Source organism: Micropterus salmoides, unplaced genomic scaffold (genome assembly GCF_014851395.1).
Source record: "Micropterus salmoides isolate LMB-PRFRI ecotype aquatic unplaced genomic scaffold, ASM1485139v1 Ms_hic_scaffold_18, whole genome shotgun sequence".
NCBI lineage: Eukaryota > Metazoa > Chordata > Actinopteri > Centrarchiformes > Centrarchidae > Micropterus > Micropterus salmoides.
This window is the reverse complement of record NW_024040928.1, coordinates 33,304,245-33,324,849: the sequence shown is the minus strand read 5'-3', so window position 1 is coordinate 33,324,849 and position 20,605 is coordinate 33,304,245. Positions and strand designations below refer to the sequence as shown.

The window sequence follows — 20,605 nt, the reverse complement described above, 5'->3', positions numbered from 1 at the left end:
ACTATGCTGGATTTGTGTTTGGCTACCAGTCCAGTTCACGCTTTACACAGTGATGTGGAAACAGATTACACAGACCTACTGGTCCACACACCCACAAGAGCTCAGGCTACTCTGGCCTGTCAATCAAAGTGGTCAACTCACCACCGGGCCTGGTGAGCATCTGAGGAACCCTGTGGCACACCGGAGACACCGCAGGTGAGAATAGATTAATTGACTCAGGCTCGAGACATATTTTAACACAATATTGACTCTTTTCTCATTTTAACCATTGCAATTCATCCTTTTCAGGTGCGCACTCTGTGGCCGACCCCAAGAACATTGGCTGGAAGGACTTCACTGCCTACAGATGGCATCTGACCCACAGACCCAAGACTGGACTTTTAGGTGAGTTCAAAGCTTCAAAAGCATAGCCTTACATCAATTACAGATCTGCACGATTTAAATTAAAATGGCAATGAGCTCATGTGATCAAATGTGATTGTTTTAGAGTGGTCATGTATGAAGGAAAGAGAATCATGGCAGATTCTGGAAACATCTATGACAAGACGTATGCTGGTGGGCGACTAGGGTTGTACGTCTTCTCTCAAGAGATGGTTTACTTCTCTGACCTCAAAACGAATGCAGAGGTAAGAACGAGTGATGGGTAAATATTTACATTTAAATGGTTTCCCCACCATAGACTTTATTTATAACATGTTTTCTTTCTTTAATTTCTTCAGATACATAATTGGACCACACACTCTTCCAGACAGAATCAGTCTGTCAGTATGAATATAAATATGAGACCTGGATCGATATCTCTTTTTCTTTTGAGAAATGCACATTGGAGGAATGACGAGCAAGTGAGCTAACATGAGGTAAACTGACCTCAGGACTTTAAGCCAAATGAAAGTTCAATGACGATTCTGCACCACTGCACCAAACTCAAATTGTGAGCGCAGCTCTGCTCTGAAGAAATTGGCCCTCTCACTTTGTTGCTCTGCATTGAAGGGGGAGGCGCACATTTTATTGCTTTGCACACCTGAACTGTTGTCGATATTCCTCTCTGGATGAGGGACCATGTTTTTAATTTAAATATATATATTTTTGAGCATTAATATACATCTGCTGTGGACTCAAAAATACTTTTATTAGTGTGAAGAAGCAGTGGGAGAACTTTCTTGGGCCGGGTTAAATACAACCCTTGAAGGAACTGTTGAGGGACCATGGACAGTATGGACTGACTGTTACTATCAAAGAGAGTGAATGTTGTTTGCGTGTTTGTGCATGTGTGCCACCCAAAAAGCATTGTTATGAAGATATGACTGCGTAAATTGTTTATTTTGATTTTTGACTTTTAATGGACCCTCACCCCACTTTCATGCAAGACCTGTATATACTTAGGGCTGGCCTAAAACATTCGTCTTCTCAGGAAAGAGCACTAGAAGAAAACGAAGAGAGCACAAAATTCAGGACAGCACAGGGCCACAAAGCAGGTACACTGAATACTGCTTTGGGACAGTAATTAATAGCAAATATTTTGTTAATATCTATAATTTTTTACAGTGAGGGCTAGTCTATTTCCTGTCATGGGTAAACCATTGTTAGTATGGCTATTTTTATTTACATATTCATCATAAAGGCTTTAATTCTCGCTCACCTCTGCATCTTTCCATCTTACAATGTTGTCAGCAACCCCATCCAATTATCTGAAATCAATATCCACTATAGCATTACATTTGAAAAAAGTAAAAGATAGGCATCATCACTAACAGTATCTCTAAATATTCTGCTTCTGCACAGTGTGCATGACTGGTGTGCATGAGCTTATGTGTACATTTCTGACAAAATCAAAGGAAACCCTTTATGTACAAATATTACCTCATTAATTCTTTTTGTATTGAGGCCAGCGATACACAAGAATCACTTGTCTTAGCAACAGAGTATAAATTGGTTGGCTTCTTTTTTTTATCCAAGACTTTAGTATCATTTATATGCTGTATATAAGATATTTTTGTAGCGAAAGAAGCCCAAACAGGAACGTAAAGGATTAAAGAAATGTTGTCTTGACGATGTTGAGCTATATGTATTTCCTGTGTATTTTTTGATAAATTATTGTTTGTTTTATGTCGAGGTTATTTCATTTGTGTAGATATCTGCTATTTAAATAATTTATCTGGAAGCGTGTCCTCATATGGAAGCGTTTATGTCTGTATAAACTTATTTGCACACTGACATGAGGATGTCTTTGTTATTTTGTTTTTTGTATGTGTCTTTTTAAAATTTTAGTGAAGCTTTTCTATAAACTTTGTACTATAGTTTCTACCCAATGTGCTGTTTATACTCCTACATGGTATTGTGTAATGTCAAGTGAACAATAAACACTTCAGGAAAAAAAGTATCTTTGTCACTTGGTGTCTTTTTGGACAAAGAAAGTTAGTCAGTTGAATGGCTAAAGACCTAAAATTCTGTGATTTCTGGACATCATATCTCCTTTGATTGAGGTCTTCTCCCTAGAACAGCAAAGGGAACCGAGCCATGCTGTGTCAAGCGACTGGAATTTATTAGTTGAGTCTAGTGAAGCCTTGGAGAAAGGGAGTATCCTTGAGAGTCAACAGCAGGAAAACTCAATATGAAGTATAACCCACTTAAACAGCATATCCATACAGATCTGATAACACATTACACAGGCACCTCCTTACACATTCAAATGACAACACTGCATGTGAGAAGTACACATAAGGACGTTTGCATTCTGTGATAAATTCACTCTCTTTGGGCAAATGAACTTACCTTATGGCTGTGGTCCACTCTTGTCAGTAAGAATGTGCATTGAAATTCTATAGTTCAATAAAACTTGTCAAAGTAGATGAGGTATCCCTAGACTAGGTCTGTAGCTTGCGGACTGTTACGCTGTAAGACCCTGCACCCGTATATCATCAGCAAACAGAAATCAGACTGCTAATTGAGATCTTTCACAGGGCCAGAAAGAGCTGTAATCTAAGGCACCAGTGAGAGTCCTGCCAGAAAAACCAGACAGTCTCAGTATGCTGCAGGTCTCTTTACATTAGAAGTGACCTCATTCTTACCACACTGACCTCACTGTTTCCATTACCCCAAACGTGTGGTATATCTTCCCTACTAAAAACATATTGTCTCAATTACATAGATGGTATTTGTCAGATGGACTAAATGCTACATATACTGCATTTGTAGCTATGAAATTATTATAAGTTTTGAAAAAGGCTAATCTAGTGCGCTCAGTCAGTGTTTGCATGTGCTTTTTTGGACGTGTGCTGAGCTGTCTGATAACATTCCCCGACGTATAGTTCTGCAGGTTCATTGGAGTTTGACCTTGGAGGCTCACCTGGCCGACGAGTTTTCAGTCCAGAGGAATGTGAGATAATTCCTGCCCTTTAAACAGGGTCAGAATGTGTGGGTGAGGTGAAGAGTGAGACGAACAAGCCTGTGGGTGTCCAGAGCCAGAGAGAGGAAAGGTGGGACCTCTGGGCTGAGGTCAACCAGGTGCAGACTGGCTACTCACACTGTGCAAGCGGGACCAAACAGGAGCCGCGGCAACATCTCTACAAACAAACCAAAGTATAGTAAAAAATAATTCTCAAATCTGACCATCTTTTGCCAATGGAATCTTGTATTTTAAAATGAAAATTAAGCTGGAAGGAGGTCCAGCTCCAAACAGGGCCCAATTTCAGAATCAAAGAAATCCTGGGAGCTGAACTAGATCTGACTATCACTCCTGTGGAGCACACATCATCCCTGTATCCTCATTAACAGCCACTTTGGATGCTTGACCACACATTTACTAATATTAACAGAGACATTTCATGGTAGAAGGCTTAAAGTTCATACAATATAGTGTTCAGACTTGACCCCACAGACACGGTGCTATCAGCTGAGTGTTTATGTGCGCAATAGAACATTCTGCGGCCACCGTACCCAGTTATTAGATTTAATGACACCAATTTTCTGTTCTCATCTATGATACTTAGGTTAATACAAAGGGTGGCCCTGCTGCTCTGTTTCCTCATGCAGAGCCATAAACACAAATTTAAAAAATGGGACATAATCCAGCCACATGTTGAAAACATGGAGACCAATTAGGACAAAAATAACAGTTCTCATTCTCAGTTTACCAATTAACCAAAAGTTAGGTTTTCCTTTACAGACACACTGTGAAACATGTTCAAAATCAGTTTATGTTACTATATATAAGACAGGTTAGTTATGTCAATTAAATAAGTTTAGAATCATTCGTTTTTCTCTTACAACTCCCAAATAGTCTGATAGTGACATCCAAGCAATAATGCATCTTTTGATAGCCGTTCTGACAGCAGGGCGTCAGATGGATTAGGCCCATCCGAGTCTTTTTTAGGGTCTCGTGGTGTCATTCGTTTCAAGATCCTGGATCCAGCTCTCTGTCAGCTCACATTCATCCAGCAGACCAAGTAACTGCTCCTCAGTAAGGTCTGGTGACTCATTCTGTAGAAAGACACGGACATAATGTATGTGTGATTTAGAAAATGTATATATGATTTCAGACTGTATGGTTAAATGTATATAAAACCAAAGTCAAGAATATGCACAGATTTGCATTCATGCGTGCACACAGACAACCAATCGGATAGTAGACTACTGGCAGTATCGAGGTCACATGTGGCTATTATTACAGTAGTGACGAAAGAATATTTTTCAGCTTAACTGCTGATATCTTCCTAACATCCTCCCTAAATTTGTTGGCATTACGAACATCCTTTACTGCACTTCAAGACTTCAAACTCAGTTCTTGACAAATCCAGACAGCGTGTTGCACTAATGCATGACCTGTGATAGCAGTGGCACTTCATAATAATATACTTCATGGCTGTGGTTGTCCCCTGTGTCTAGTTGGAAGCTGTCCGGGAAAAAACACTTCCAGTTGGAAAAATTTGCTGTTTTTCTACTGATAAGTCAGACTCCTCACAGGCAGCCTTCCGGGAGTGAATGTGAGTTCAAGGAGAGAAGCCAACCTTCTTAAACTAGGTTATAAGGAAAAGGTTTCAAAAAATGCCAATAGCTATTCATGGGAGTGATGTGTTATCTGGCAACTGCAACCGTAATTTCTGACTTCAAATTATTTGGCTATGTAAACTTTCAGTTCCTTTATCGTAATAAAGTAAGACATGGCTAATTTACCTATGCACGAGTGTTCATGGACATTTGCCATGTCTTGGTGTGAGAATGCTGTACTTTGTTTAGTCAGCTGCAACTCTACATTCAATTTGTTCCAGTAATATCAACTCATTACCTTTCATGACATGAGCATTATTCCAAAAATGTGTCCAGGAAAACCAGACCTTAAATCTCTGGGTTGAATAGAACTCATTGTCATCATTCCCTGACCATGTGCACTCATGTTTCTAGCTGTCATGCCACACTGAACAGAATGTCCCTGGCCTTTAAGAACGATACTGACCCAGTTATTCTGTCCTTGATTCTGATGTAAGTCATAACGATGAAAAATTAACAATTAATTTATCTTTAATAAAGAAATAATTTAATGGTACTGCTTGATTGCTTATAGTTTATTACTATCTACCATTTACCATGTTTTTGTATTACTGTATATTGTCTGCTACATAGCAGAAGTGAGCTACAAACTAAATGTAATTGTAATAGTTTTTTTGGCTATTTGGGGGCAGCGAAACAAGCTGTAAACACATCATTCACATATTATCACTTAATAAAGTTAATATTTTTTTAATTATTTTTTCAAATTGCTAGCAAACAATTGTATATCCTGCAGACCTGGAGCAACATTATCATTCATTTAGAGTGATTTCTGAGTCCACTCGATGAATGTAAGTCCAATATTCACTCTCATTTTAGCCTTCACTAACTCCTGAGGGAACTATCTGGCTATTTAGCTGCTAAATGCTCCACTACGTTCACTAGCTAACCACTAACTCTGTGTGCTGGTTGTTTGTGGCTGGGCAGTAGGTTACAGAGTATTTATCAGAGCCTGCTAAGGTAAGTGAACTGGCAAGAATGGCAACATTACATGACAATTATTCATTTAGCTGTTGCTTTTATCCAACTTACAATTGCTTTTCTTGTCAGAGGTCGCACATCTCTGGAGCAACTAGGGGTAAAGTGTCTTGCTCAGGGACACATTGGTGCACATGTCACAGTGGGGAGTTGAACCCTGGTCTCTCACACCAAAGGCATGCATCTTGTGCACTGCACCATCACAAGGCAAGGAATGAGTTTGCAAGCTTTATCTTTTTTTAAAAGCAAGGCAAGATATGAAATGTTGATCGCCAGGTTAGTTGGCTGAACTAATATATAGCATCCAGACATTACAGTAGTACTCATCTAATCCTTGGCAAAAAACACAAACAAGCAATTATATTATAATATTTCCCAAAATGTTTGCAACTTTGCTTTGAGAACCACAGATACAAAGCTCAGTCCGGTCTCAAATTAAATAATTCATATATTCCTATATATTACACCTATATTACCTGTATTAAAATTTTGGTACATAAAGCTTGCACAACTGTGTGACCCATCTCGGGCCTGAGACAGAAAGAATATTATGTCAGTGCAGCTGTCTTCACATCTTCCCCACATCCCGCTGAGTCACTCGAGACAAAATCACATTCCTCCCCAAACACTCTTCATCGATCATCTGTATTCCCCTCTGAAACTGTCCAGCCCCTCGCCAGGACTCAGTTGCTGATATACATCTCTACCAGACAAATCTGCTCATGTTCAAAGTTCCTCAATTACCCAGACATGTCAAATCATGTCCTACCAAAGGACAGGAGACCCCAGGCACCATGGACACATTCCAGCCTCGCTGCCCCCCTGCAGGACTGCATGTTTTGTCCTTTGACATGCATGTAGCAAGTCACGGCCCTATGGACTTGACCTTCACCTCTAAATGGTGAAGGAAGATAATTAAAAGGCCATGTGTTTGCTATGTGTTTATTTTTGCACGTAATCGTATGGATAAACTAGTGACACACTTGGTAGAAATTATGGATAGACTTACTTCCCTTCCATGTTTATTCCACTGTATGTTTTAATACTTATACGACACCCCACTCAGAGAAGAAAAAATATTTGCTTGAAATGGCAACTGTATCATAAACTTGCACAAACATAAGTGAGCCATTATTGCTACTTGAGATGTATGGCACGAAAAAAAAAATCACTGGCCAATTACTGGCATGTCAGTGTTTGAGTGTTCATGAATGGGGCAATAAAAAAGTGCCCCACTGGCTGGAGCATTAATGGCCAGAAATGCTTTTAACCAGTACCAGCCGGTTGGAAGAGAGCAAGAAATTAGAGTTTTCTACAGAGAGGAGAGAAAAGTGATGGAAGAAAGAAACCAAAGCTTTGTGACTTTTTAAAAGTGGTTGACCTCAGGTGCCCTCAATAGTAGGAAGGCCAAGGGTGTCTGTGGGTGACTGATCAGTGTTTTCCTGCCTGTCTTTCCACATAGCCAGTTAAACAAAAGTGTCACAGCCACTTCTGCTCTTTACAGTGCAGGGCTTCAACTGCCCGAGACACACAACACTCACAGTAAACAGCAGAGTAAAGAGCTGCTAATACAGGAAAGCTTTGCAAATAAAACACATACAGTATGTTTCATTGAGGTGGTTCCGGAGAGTACCCTTCTTCCATCGGGTTACTACTGAGACAGGAAAAACAATGTTTGGCCTGGCTTGAAGTTTGTCAACGAAGCATTATTATGAGACTGAATAGAGCAGGAGAAGATAAAACCTCTGTCAGAACTGGACAAGCTTCTGTTTTTAGGCTGCCATGAGTGGCTTTTGTGCAAGCATCCATTGAACAAATTAGTAGGTTTGTAATGACCATTTCTCGGTTGTGCAGCTGTGCGCGCTGCTACACTACAGGCTGGTTTTGGAGTTACTCCCACATATACATCTTGGCATAAACATGTGAAATACAAGCTGGAGGTGGAGAATCTATAGACTCACTTAACACTGACAATTCCTAATGGGTGGGTGGATTTGAGCTTCATGGAAAGACAGCACACTAACACCTTTGTTATACTAACACTAACACTTTTAAGAAACGGAACAATGAACAGAAGAAGAAACACACATATTCATTAGGATGACATGCTTTGCAAACACTGTGTTCTATATTATATATTCTGTTGCATCCAAACACTGCTGCATTTTCAGAGATGACTGCCTGCTTCCCTTCAGAGAGTTGCTGTTTACATTTAAATTGGTTTGTGTCAGAACAACAATGCATTATCAAGGAAATGGCTTTGGTGTGGCTGGTCATGAACCCAAAACGTTATTAGATAATTATCTGTTAGATTCCAAGAATGACAGATCCCACAAATGATAAGAACATTTTTTGCCCAGAGGACATTGTTTTCCCTTCATTCCTCCCTAAGTGTAAGATATGCATCTCATCACTGAAGTCAGAGCGTCTTGGAAAAGACACAGTCAGGTAAGGCATATCCAGATATTATCTGAGATGCCTGTTTTATCTTACGGTGTTTATTTTAGTCATATAAAGTTGTTGTTTATTCTAGTCTCTTGTTTATAGGAAATCTGTTTTGCCTACTTGTGATTTCCATTTCCATTTGTATTTGTGTCTTGCATTGTCCTCATTTATTTTATCTTTACAGTGGTGTTACGTGCCCTTTTTTCACCCTGTGTTTATCTTTGTACTTTTGATTGATAAGTGCTATATAAATATAGCTATAAGTTATTATTATTATAAATCCTCAAGCCCGATATGTCTGGTGGTCATTGTCAGAATGCCAGCATCACTGCTCTAGACATCTCCCACTGTGCTGTTGCTCTCTCACCTGCTCTCCAGATCGGGTGGGCTCATTGTATCTGTCTGGGTCTGGTCTGTAGCCACACAAAGCCATGTGCAGAGAAAACCTCTGTCACATTCCTTTTTAGCAACTCTTTAAGAAGAAGAAGATACTTTATTGTCACATACATGTTGTGAAATTCATTCTCTGCATTTAACCCATCTCTCAAGGGAGCAGTGGGGACCCACTCCAACCAGGGTTTGAACCCACATCCTTGTTGCTGTGAGGCCACAGTGCTATCCACTGGATCACCACGCTACCCTGCATTCACTGTCATTTGTCGCTTCACTCCTCATCCTTGTGATTTTCAAAAGCACCAAAGGTGATGGTGAGTTTAGTGTGTTGTTTGCCCTCCAGACAAGGGAGTCCAGTTCCTCTCCCAACAAAAAATGTGCGTGGGTGAACCCCTAAACTTTGGTAAAATTCCATGGTTCTTGTCACTGTCCTGTATCAGTTTCCCACCTGGAGAAGAATCTGACAAAGCCAGAACTGTTCAGCCCTCCAGTTATCTGCCCTGTAAGGGACCACCACCTCTGTACAGCTCACTGTTGGCTCCTGTGCACACAAGGGGCAGGATCGGTTTTCCACAAGTGTGGGCTGCTCAGCTTTCAAGGTCACTGACTTCACTCACATACCTCAGCTTTATCGGCACAGACCCAGGGGCCAGTTCTCTACTAATAGGGAGGAGTATCATTACACTCTATCTGCTCCCATTCAGATGTTGAGACTAACTCACGAGCAAGTACACAGATGACATCATGCTATGAATGCATCAACGTTTGAAGAAAAAAACAAGTTTGACAAATGTCAGATAATGTGGATAATACAGATAATAGTTTGCCCTGGGGACTTTATAATGTGGGGGGAAAACGTCTTGTCTCAGCACGCTGCACAGGGCTATGACATAGCACACCACCAAGGATGACAGCGTCTTTCTAACAATACCGGCTGTAAAATATTTAAATATAGTTTACACTTTCTTACAAAAAAAGTGAGGATAATAATTTTATTTCAGTTCAACTTTAAACATTTGAAACTAATCTAATTTAAACTGAACTTTGTATTTAACAAGAGCAGTTTTCGGTGGTGCAGTAAAGACACCAGTGCATGGAGAGTATTTTACAACCAAAACCATCTACTATATGGTCATGAGTGGGAGCACCACTTCTTTTCTGCCACTCATAGAAGCAGTGACACAGGACAAGTGGAGACCATTGTGGAGAACCCTTTTTGTCAAACTGTCTCTATTTCAGGAGATCATAAAGTGGCCAAGAAGAGCAGACAGCTTGACAAGCCAAAAGGCTAACAGCCAGTAGCCATGGATGGAATGAAGTAGAGGGTGAAGAGGGTGAGAGAAGCTGAGAGCGAGACAATCCTTTTTCTCCATGGCTCCTCTTTTCTGGCAAACCTGTCTGTGGAAAAAGAGTTGGGCAAACAGCAGAGTTGGCAGAACAGTGAGGCTCAACAAAGCCTGACCAACAAACAGATGAGTGGTACTCTCTTTGTGTTCAAAAAGGACCATACCTACCTCTGCTCCTCTTTCAATTCTCAATTCAAGTTTTATTCTGATCTTTATTATTATTTATTATTATTATTATTGTAATTGTATACTTTTTGTGGTTTTAATGTAGCTGCTATCATCCAATAATGGCATAATAGACACAAATGAAAGCTTATTACCATACCATTTGCACATTACCATACCACCTTGTATACTGTATATAATGAACTGTGTGTGTGTGTGTGTATATATATATATATATATATATATATATATATAAATCTTAAATATTTATATTCATGTTCTGTGTGTGGGGGACTACGACTTTGTTTTCATTGTCCATCCCTGTGTTAAAGAATGACAAATAAATCTACCTTGAACCTTGACCTTAACCTGATTAGAGCATCCTGCCTTACTGTAAAAGATGGGATTGTCCTTCCTTTTGCAGTTGATCCAGGAATGCAGCCAAATAAGGTCTGCTGGAATCAGCTGTTGAGTATCTCAGATTTAGCTCTAACAGTTTAAAATAACCCCGCTGAACTTGTGTTATCTTTTCTTTCCGGAAATGTTATTTGCATCTATGTATCATTAACAGAGAACAATGTCAGTTATACGAATGAAACCTTTTTGTAAGGGAAAGGCCAAGACCTTTCTGCACAGGCAAACAGTTTTAGCAGCTAACAAAAGAAACTGGAAAGCCAAAGGTGAAAGGAGGGATTGGAAATGAGACGAATTTCACTGGAAATGGAGGGTAGTTTGGATTGCGAGAAAGGAGAAATTACAGGTCTCAGATCTGAATCCAACACAGCAGCTTTTGTTTGAATAAATCACTGCAAAAAAGTAAATCAGATCTCTAGACAAACACTTGAATTCTTAACATTACACTGGAATCAATCAAACTAAAGTAGATAGTCGATAGTAGTAGTCAATGCTACATTTTACATATATATATACTATTGTCCAATAGTTGTCACACTCCAGACACGCCAGACTAAACACAGAGTGGCATACATCACATCCTGGTAGTGTTTTATTGCTCTTCAGTAAAACATATTATTTCAAATATATTCCTGAAACAAATTCATGGACAGTCAACCTCTTACACCAGCTTTCCTCTCTGAAATTCAGGATTCATTTTCTAACTCTTGTCATAATTGACTGTAAGAAGACACTACTACAGGTTTGACAGACAAAGAAACAAATAGCATTATCTGGACCACAGTATCACATCTTATACTGTATATGCACATTTTTGAATTTTTGGTTGCTCATTACTTTTAAAATACATTTTATTAATTACTTACAAGGTAATTTGTGGTAGGGCTCCAGATTATATTTATACCCAACAAGGCCCCTAAGATCAGCTGATCAAAACCTTTTAGTTGTTCTACTGACCGAACTGAAACCCAGGGTGACCTTGAGTTTTCAGTCACGGCCTCTTGGTGTTGGAACAGCCTTCGCCTCTGTGTGAGATCTGCTGACTCCACTGCAGCTTTCATGTGCTCCCTTAAAACTCACTTTTACAAGATTGCCTACACTTAAAAATGTTTTCCTTTTCCATCATCGCATCACCTTCATATTATTATATATATTTTAACTGTGTTTTCGTTGTTGTGTTTTTGTTAATTTCAGAGAGTTTGTTCTTTTATTGACATTTTATCTGCTTTATATGAGATCATCTCTTATATTTGCATCTTATTTGTTTACATATGTAGTTATTGCCTTAAATTTCACCTATATGAGCTTACGTCTTTTATCCATATTTTACTTATTCAGATATGAACTTATGTCATTTTGTACTTCCATCTGTTTATGTATAGGCTCACTGCTGCTTGATGTATGTGCTCTCATGTTTCTAATTTTTGTATGTCGGTGGGGGTTGAGTGGGTGGGTTTCTGATTAAAAATTTTTTTCAGTAAATCTTTTAATTTGGAAAACACTTTGTGCTTAAGCTTGAAAAGTGCTGTAGAAATAAAAGTATTATTATTGTTTGGAGGAATAATTTTAATATATAATTTCGTTATCTAAAATATTCACAAACTGATATCTTCTTATTTGTCACATACTTATATCTGTTTTATTTATCTTCAAATGCCAGAGAACTATGCACAAAGTCCTCAGAGTTGCTACATACTTCAGGTGCAAAAAGACTGTGAGAGGACATTTGAGTTACGGACGATATACAAATCAACTTTATGAGCTGTGTGAAACTTTTGAAGAATTCCCTCCCAGACAAATTCCGTACAAATGAATCTTTTCTAACCACAAAACAGGGCTGGTGTCACTAATAATATACAGAGGGAGTGTGCTGTTTACACAGCAGTCGCTCGCTTGGTTCAGTCATTTAGTGAAAGTATATAAAATGCAGCGACACACAGCTAAATGTAAAGAGCGTCTCGCTACACAAGTAGTTAAGAGACTAGCAGTTTTGATGTTTCGTGATCATAATTAAAGCACTGTTTCCCTCAAACGGAAAGAAAATTCCAATTGTGTCTCCTTAATTAGGCAAATAATAGGTTTGGGTTGCATGGCATGGTGCCTTGTTTGAAGTAAGGGTGTGGCTCCCACTTAATGATTTTATTACCTCACTGTTTGTGAGCAAGAGGGACATCTTTTATGTTTAAACTTTTATGTTTATACATCATGTGGTGGTTCAGCAGTGTGAGAACCGATGTGCTGGTAAAGAATTAGAACAACACATTTGAATTTTTTCTTCTATCAACAGCAGCGCTGTGAAGAAGCAAACACGTAGTTTCTTGTGCAAGCACAGAGAGAAGCTACCCAGTCGAACACTGACAAAGTCAAACCACTAAATTTAATTCAAATGTTTTCCTTTCACACAAAATTTAGAGTCATAAATGTCAGAGAAAGTAGAAATCAGCGCTAGCCACCTTTGTTCTTGGAACATTCTTGTGTTGTGCCTTTAGCTACGCCGTTTAGGGAAAGAGTGGCAGTTCTGTGGTTGTAACTCTACAGAGACTCCTAAAACCAGACAGAGCTCAATGGTTTCTAGGGAACACCGTAGAGTGTGGACATCGAATTGCAGCGAGGAATGCTAGAAAGCAATAAAACACCATGGAGGACAAAAGGCTATCAGTGGAGTAAACGACCATCCAGCCCTCAGATCAAATCTTTGCAAAGCAAAGAAAGATATTGAACTGCTCACTGAAAAGAAACGCAAATCAAAATATAAATTTTACACAAAGTGTAAAGTGAGTGTGTTAGTGATACAAAGAGAGGGAAGGAGAATGGTGGAAATGGAGGAAAAAATACGGGCCTGCAGAGAAAATAATGCATGTGATTTCATCATCCTCTTTTGAGAATGACTGAGAATGAGCTGTGTGCTTGTAATAATTTGTCACACACGTGTCTACAGATAGAAGCACTGACGAGCGTTATAATGCACAGACAGTGTGCGGATTTAAGGACTTGTGTGAATTGGAGCATGTGTTTTGTTGTGTGTGTGAATGAACACTGCTGCTTTGAACTCACAGTCATTTCTTGGCCCTGGCCCAGGATCTCCAGCTGCTGTTGGATCACTTGGAGCCGCCTCTCCTGCCCTCTCCTCTCCTTTATATCCTGCAGGACCTTCTCTCCTGGCTGCGGGTCCCCATCGCACTTCCAGCCAACCTCTGAGCCATGGCCCTGATACACAACAGACACGACTGGTTCTCACGGGGGGAGCTAACAACTCATCTCACACGTGGACGTGCTTGGGGTACTCTCCTAGAGCTGCACTCACAGCATATGGCTGTCACTGTGAAACGTTTAAATAGGGATCAAAATCATATAACAGTTCATCACACATTCACTCAAATTCAAAATTCACTCAAGACTCTTGAGTTACAGTATGCTTACATGCTTATCTGTTAAAATGTCATTGTAGTATGCTTCTTTCTTGCTTTTTACAGACAGCACGGAGTAAAATCAGGTACTCACTATAAGACCTGATGAAGCCCAAAACCTCAGCCAAAGTCTACATGGGGTCCAACATAAATCACACATTTATAAGATCCACGTGAACTGGGTCGACCACAAGCTGCATCCAAAGCCAACTTTGAAAATGGGTCAGGATGAAATGGGAGAGTCATGCCTGGAGGACCATCCACAGATAAGTGACAGGCTTGTATTTCTTAGTGAATGGATCTTTTTTATTCGATACGATATGATCAAAGTAAAGACATCAGATTCAAATGACACATTTAGAGGTCAGTTAATATTTACACAGGTCACAAGTCTGTCACATACTGCGCTGATACTGAAATGCTACGCTTTAGCTTCTGCAGACGTAGTGGGACGACCCCACAGTGGTCAAATGACTGGGATTCCCTAACAGTCAGTCGGAAGAAGTCTCTTGGACGAGAGGCGAAATTTCTTCAAGTAACTTCAACAAAGTCCAGTTGCCTTTGACTTGAACTATCCTTGGATGACCACTAAGTGCTGAAAAGCTAGCAGTTGTGGCAAATCTCTAAAAATAGGTGCAAATGTTTAATATCCTTCCTCACCCAACCCACAATGTATTTCTTGACTTCTTTTAAGTAAGGATGGATACATACAACAGAATAAACAACACTGTTGAGACTGACCAGCGAATGACCTGTGGTACAGTCATATTGTGACCTCCACAAATACACGGCTACTCTATAGAAGCAGCAACTAGGTAAAAAAAACTGAGGGACTGTTGGGACTGAGAGGATGTTGCCAACCGCAGGGCTGTTTTGGAGTGTCAGTCCAGCGCCATGTGGTTGAAATCTCCATCTCTCTTGGTTAGTCTGGATGCCAGGCAGGCGTATGCATGATCTAATAATGCTGAAATTGATGGATATTTCATAAAATGTCGACATCTCAATAGGGACTTGCATACAGCGAAATGGTAGGTTACTGGAGACGGCTGGATCCAGCAAATTGTGAACTGAAGTCTGAGTTACTAAATCTATTATGACACATTTATGATAGGATGTAATCTTAGTTAAACCCAGGGTAGGAGGGGAGTTCAGTTAAGCTGAGCCAGTGTGTTGAGAAGAAGAATGAATGCTTCTGCCCTTATTAATAAGCAAAACAGACATGCCTACTCGACTAATATCACTTATTGCATTTAGACAGATTTTAGGCAACTGCATTAAACCAGCGTGGCTTAACTTCAAAATTTTAATCTTGGCAAAAACAAGAGTCCTCTAAGATTTTTCCAAAGTGTGTGTGGCCTCACCTACCAGTGCCCTTTGTCTCCCTATAGGGAAATAATGACAGCTTCTATCTGAAGCGTCTTGGCTCGTGGTCGTTATAGAGCCCTACAGTTAAGACTCCCTCCTCCAGACTACAAAAGCCAGGACCACGACAGGATCAGACTCCTGTCATGCACCAGTGTGAGAAACACAGCATTCAAAACCAGGAAAAATAAAAATTAAAGTCTAGCTTTACCACCATCCTCACACCACTAAATGCATGTTTCTAAAACGGCCCAAATCTCTGGGAGAAACAGTTTATTTAATTTGGAAACGATAGCTGCATACATTTCAAGAACTATAGACTGCAAACTTTAGAATTATCTGCAGGGCTTAGCAGTGATAAAGCTATCACTGACCAAAGTTTGAATGAATTTGGCATGTATGTCACATATTTTCTTAGTAAACCAATTTTCTGTGGCTAAATTAACACCCTATGAATTCTGGTGGATGTAAGGGGAAAGTCCACAGTCTCCTTGTATAAACTCTACTGATTTGACCCTAATTACAGCAAAGATAGATGGTCCACAAATTACACTCAACTCTTTTTGGTATATTTAAACAGGAGTGGTTTCAGCAGTTCTCTGCTAGCATGCTGCTCATGTGACGCCTCCTGTGTAGACACAGTGTTACATTAAAAGTTTGTCACAAGTGAGTTTCACTGTTACAATTAAGTCTCAATGGAAAGCTCTTCAATATGCTAATTATAATATTCAGATTGAACAGACAAAATCAGCAAAAACATATTTTTTTGAAAACAAGACTCATGCAAGAGTATCTAAGAGGCTGTATTTAGGCCTTGCACTACATTCAGCTAACTGCTAACATCAGTATGTTAACATACTTATGATGACGATGCTGAAATGCTAATCTACTTTAGCCTTCTTGCATGCTATCACTTGTTAATTAGCCCTAAACATATCAGAGGATGATGGGAGTATCATTTCTTTTGCCAGTATTTGGTCATAAACCAACACATATTTTGACTTAAAGGCAGGGTAGGCAAGTTTCTAAAACACTTTTTGTCATATTTGTTGAAACTGTCTATATACACTAATACATATTAAAAAGTTAGGTGGTCTGAAAAAGAGCGTATAAAAATAGGCTGTCTGTAGTCCTCTCAGGGCTGCAGTAAACACAGCCACTCGTTTCTTTTGGACCGAATGCAATGATTGGCTGGGTGACTGTCACTCTCCCTCGCTGCCATGGCTACCAGACCTGTTGCTCGAGGAGCTGCCCACATGCGCGCACCCGGTCAGCTCTCAGACCTGACGAGCGAAGCGGTCAGACCGGAGGTAATGTCTTATCTCCGTGGCTTTTCAACGATGGTGACAACTGAGGCATCTCAAGAGGTTGAAAAGTTACATCGTGGTCGCTTTATTTCTGCTGGACAGGTAATCTGGCTTTTATCATTTTGATAATTTGTTACTTTCATCGCTAGCCAACATAGCTACCTACTTAGCATACAGCTAAGTAAAAATTACTATATGTTTTATTTCTACTGTGCCCTCAGGTCACCTGCAGATTTAGAGTCTTTCATAGCCCTGTACTTCTCACCAGTATACGCTGATCGGACCATCCTGGATGGTCTGGATTACACCACCGTGTCCACAGTCCAGCCAGGAGAAAAGCTGATGACACAATTCAGTATGTTGCATTTTTATTACTCCTATGCATTTTACTCAATATAAGCGATGAGTCAAAAAATTAAACTGTATGATGAATAAAAATAGATGGTGCGGATTTATTGTTTTGATTGCATTTTATGTGGAAATGCTATTAAGAGAACAATGTCAGGTATTACAAACTTTTCACTAAGCTGACACTCCTTTCTGTGTTATCAGGTACAGCAAGGTGTACAACAAAAAGTCCAGGAAGTGGAGCTTGCACTCATTGAAGGTGGAGGACTACAGTTACATCGGAGACCTACAGAGTGCCATCCTCCTCCTCTAACGGTTGTTTACTACTGAGGAGCTGTTTAGAATCAGAACCACGAGAACCTGATGATTCCCGTAAACATGGGGTTCAGTCAGGTGTCCCTGCGCCAACTGTACTGCTAGATACAGCAAAACGTACAACAAAAAGTAATATGGTTCTGTTTTAAAATGTGGTAATCATGTCAGAGAGGTGATTGTGATATATTAAATCATCTCCACAGTAACGATACAATGCTAGTAAAGTCTGAGCGTTCTTCATAATCAGTCAAGATACTTCTGGACTTGTCTTTCTTCCTGTATATACTTATTTTTAATAATGTTAAATAATTATCTATTTGTGATATAGGTTGTGGTTTTAGTAGTATATAATAAAAGTGTTATACCACATTTGGAGCCATAAATGTAGTTGTTTGATTGTTTATGCTGCAAGTGTAAAGAAAAGGCATTTATCATTTTCAATGTTTTATTTAAAAAAGAATGAAAATATCCAGAACAGGGAAAAATATCCTTTGTATTTTCTCTACCCTCCTGGGAATAAAACAATGTACAGGTATTCATCCACACAGTGGATGGAATTATTTGTGTGTCAATTAGTGACATTACATCTTACATGCTGCTAGAATTAAACCTCTGTATTGTCCTGGTGGATCAGGATAACAGTTGCATTTCTTCCAGAAACTCCAACTCAGTATCACGACTCTGTGAGCCCGTCCTAGTGCTCCACATTGCCACACTACAAACTGTCTTTATGCTGTCTGACTGAACTGTCTGTTACTCTGTCCTGGGTCTGGAAGATCAGCCATGTGTGGTGCATGGAAACACAGTAGTCTTGAAGTTGTCCAGAGTCCTCAGATTCTGGCCTGTAAAGGAATATATAGTTGTTAGAACCCCAAATTGGAAAGATTGGTGTAATAGGACAGAGCATTCATCCACATAATTATATATTTTTATTGAAGAGAAGTTTGTTGTTCCCTAACAGGACTTCTGTGTCCACATTACACACCACATCAATGTACATGACACAGATAAGCCGATGGCTGAGGCAGAGCTATAGTAAGTTGTGGTGTAAGCAGTAAAAAATAATAAAAAACGTCAGATTTTACATAGAACTACCAGTTTTCTCCTAATAAGTTAATATACAGCCTATTACAATATACATTTCAACATTTAATGCTGTAACTCAATACGTAAAAAGAATAAAACTTTCAATAAATGTTTTTGAAGTGCGTGAATAAATCCAAAATTGTAACCCTAACCCAGGGTCGTCAGTGCGCATGTGTAAAAGCATTTAAAAGAGTACTTGTACTCCTGTTGTACTCTTAAACACAGGACAAGAATCGTGGGGCAAATAAGAGTTTGCAGCAGTGAGGTAATACTTTACTCTATCTTTCCTACTCTTGAGGTGCTATTTCTTTGCACTTTTACTGAGCAATCCACTAGAATCTGAAGGCCTGCTGAGCGAGATCAAACAACTGGGTGTGTGTCCCACCCACTGAAACCAAGCTTTTGTCTTGTTGGCGATCTCAACTGGGTGCAATCATTCTTAATGCCCAACACCTGTGTGCAATTAGACTCACAGTACTTCAGTGAAACCTACCACTGAAGCATCAGCGTTAGCGTCTGCTCCTTGGGTAAAGACCAGTGAGTCTACCTGTGCAAGTCCACTGAACAAGGCCGCCTACACGAGAAGCTTTTTCCCTTTCTGAGGCACACCTACTCACCTAAAGCTGCCAGCTACAACAACACTCAGGCCATGTGCTACTACACTATTCCTATTGTCTCCGGTCCATGCAAGAGGTATCATGCCATCAGGCACAGAAACCAGGCACTACTCAAGCCTTTAAAACAGGCACCACCCACATCTGTTTACTTGTCTGTTGGGTCATGGAACTGCCAGTCGGCAGTCAACAAAGCTGACTTCATCACTGCTTATGCTAACACATTATCTCTCGGGATACTGGCACTCACTGAGACCTGGATCCACCAATTACTCTTCACCCACATCCCCGGCCGTCTGGGAGGGGGGGGGACTGGGTTCTTAATTTCCAACAAATGGAAATTCACACAGCTGCTACCCCCGAATCAATATGCCTCCTTCGAATACCATGCTGTCTTTGTGTCTGCTCCGGTAAAGGTCTCTGTGATTGTCATATACCGTCCACCAGGACAAATGGGTAACTGTGGAGGAACAAGACACACTGCTGTCTTCAATCCCAGAGCATGACTGTCCCCTACTTGTCCTCGGTGACATGAACATTCACTTAGACAATTCAAACTCAGCAGACTTCCTGTCTCTGATTCAGTCCTTTGATCTAACACGGGTTCTCAGCCCCCTAACTCACAAAGCTGGCAAGGTGCTTGACCTCGTTCTTGTCCGAAACTGTGCCACAGAGTGCCTAACAGTCACACCTCTACATGTGTCTGACCACTATTTCATTCAGTTCACGGTATGCCTACAGGAAAAGCCCATTCTTCCAACACCATTGGTTTCACACCGCCACAACCTGTCTCCCGCTCACTTTGCCTTAGTGGTAGCTTCCGCTCTACCCACCCTCAACACATTTTCCTCACTTGAGGTCAATGATGCCACACAATCTCTGTGCTCTACACTAAGCTTGTGCCTGGATAGCCTGTGTCCTCTATCCACCAAGCCTGCTCGCTCATACCAGCCCCACCCGTGGTAACTGATACCATCCGTGGGCTCTGTACTGATCTCAGAGCGGCTGAAAGAAAATGGCAAAAACCAAAGACCCCGCCGGCCTTAAGGGCTAACAATTGCTCCTATCCTCCTTCTCAACAAGCATCAGTGCTGCCAAAACTGCGTTCTATAATGACAGAATAAGCAGTACCACTGAATCAAGGAAATTATTTTCCACTTTTAAAGCGCTACTAAATCCTCCTCCACCTCCACCACCCACAAACTTTTCTGCTGATACCTTTGCTGCCTTCTTCACAGGCAAAGTGGAGGCTATAACTAGCCAATTCTTTGAAACACTCAAACTCAACCATTGTAGCAGTCCTACTACATCTTTTCCTCTGCCCTTCCAGGTCAGTGGTTGTTCACTCTCCTCGTTTACTCCTCTCACAGAGAGCGAAG

At 40.3% G+C, this 20,605-nt stretch overlaps 1 long non-coding RNA gene across 1 annotated transcript; it reads right to left on the bottom strand.

Moving 5' to 3' along the window:
* Nucleotides 1-2,520: 2,520 nt before the first annotated feature.
* Nucleotides 2,521-14,067, bottom strand: LOC119908420. Its single transcript, XR_005445265.1, has 2 exons — nt 13,842-14,067; nt 2,521-4,479 (listed from the first exon to the last, which is right to left on the bottom strand). It is a non-coding gene; the product is annotated as an uncharacterized LOC119908420 (long non-coding RNA).
* Between the last annotated feature and the right edge of the window lie 6,538 nt (nt 14,068-20,605).